Raw genomic sequence first — 1,564 nt, 5'->3', positions numbered from 1 at the left:
CGTCTTAACGTCATACATTTGAATCATCAGACGAGAAAGAAAAGTCAGCTCTTCTTCAGAATTTGGAGTGACCAAATGACCGTTATACCGCAGCACACACATGTCCTCCGCCATCTGCCAAGTGCCGTCAGGCTGTGGGTCGTGGAGGTGATAACAACTTGACCCCAAGACAAATCCACCGGGACACCAGGCTTCATCTACGGACGTGCAGTTCATCTCATCTTCACCTCCCACGCAGTCGTCTCGAAAATCACAACGAATGTGTGCAGGGAGAGAGTGTTCATAGCCCGAACAGTTGAGTACAAATTTGTCAATTATTGGAATGAATGAATCTCTATTGACAGCCTTGTACCACATTTTGAACCTCTTGCTTGCCACATATGATGAGAAGGACACCCTGGCCCGATGACTGGGCAGGGTAAGGCGATAACCATCTATTACACTGTAGTCTTCGTAATAGAAACTCACGTCTACAGCATGATGGTGGTCCAAGTGAGGCTGTCCTTTTGTGGAGACCGTAATAATCTTAGAATACTCTGTGTAGCCAACCTCATAAGACTCGAATGACATCTGAAGGACGCTGTTATTTGATACTTCAATATCCCACTCACACCAACCACCATAATCCAAATAATCCTCACTATAACTGTGCACTTCTTCGTATCCGGGAGACATGATGAATCCAGACTGACCCTCGCTGACCACGGTATGCTGTGACTGGCATGTGTCGCCCCCCTGGTCCATTATGTCGCACTTCCGGTATTCTAGGGTAAAGGAAATGGCATCACGACATAAGATGTTGCTTTCTATTTGCACGACGAAAAATGCAAAATCCGACCAGACTTTAAATGGCTTTGGGACCTCTGTGCCACAGATTTCATAATTAGGGTCATAAAATTGCACTCGACTGTCTTTACACGTATAAGACCCGTCTGGGTTGATTATGAGAGGAGAAGGAACGTTAAGCTCCAGAAATTCTAGAATATACCCCGATCCCAGGGGCGCCATAATGCTGAAGAGGATCTCGCAAAAGGTTGCACAGCATGGCGACCGGAAGTGGAAAACTCCCCTTGCCTCTCTGAACTGTAATCCGGCCTCTGAGCCACACCTGATGTCCTCAGGGATATTGACGTCCTCGGGGATAATGTTGATGTCATGAGCGTTAGCATAGAAGTTACACTTGCACTGCGATCGATGTATTTGTTCAAATTGGAAGTGCGTACTGTTGTCCGTAGTTTTCTCACAGTTTTCGTCCAAGTTGCCGTTCTCAGGACTTTGTCGTTTGACCCTCCCCAACCCATCTCGTGAACGAAATCTGGACAGATGGTCAAGTTGTGTTAAGCGGTGCCCACTTCTAACTGACGGATGGTCAAGTTGTGTTGGGCTGTGTTCACTTTTAACTGACGGATGTTCATCAAGTTGTGTTAAGCGGTGTCCTACTTCTAACTGACGGTTGTTCATCAAGTTGTGTTAAGCGGTGTTCACTTGTAACTGACAGATGGTCAAGTTGTGTTAAGCGGTGTTCACTTCTAACTGACGGTTGTTCATCAAGTTGTGTTAAGCG

The sequence above is a fragment of the Aplysia californica genome, unplaced genomic scaffold, assembly GCF_000002075.1.
Source record: "Aplysia californica isolate F4 #8 unplaced genomic scaffold, AplCal3.0 scaffold00756, whole genome shotgun sequence".
Lineage (NCBI taxonomy): Eukaryota > Metazoa > Mollusca > Gastropoda > Aplysiida > Aplysiidae > Aplysia > Aplysia californica.
The sequence above is the reverse complement of the archived record's forward strand: the minus strand, read 5'-3'. Positions refer to the sequence as shown.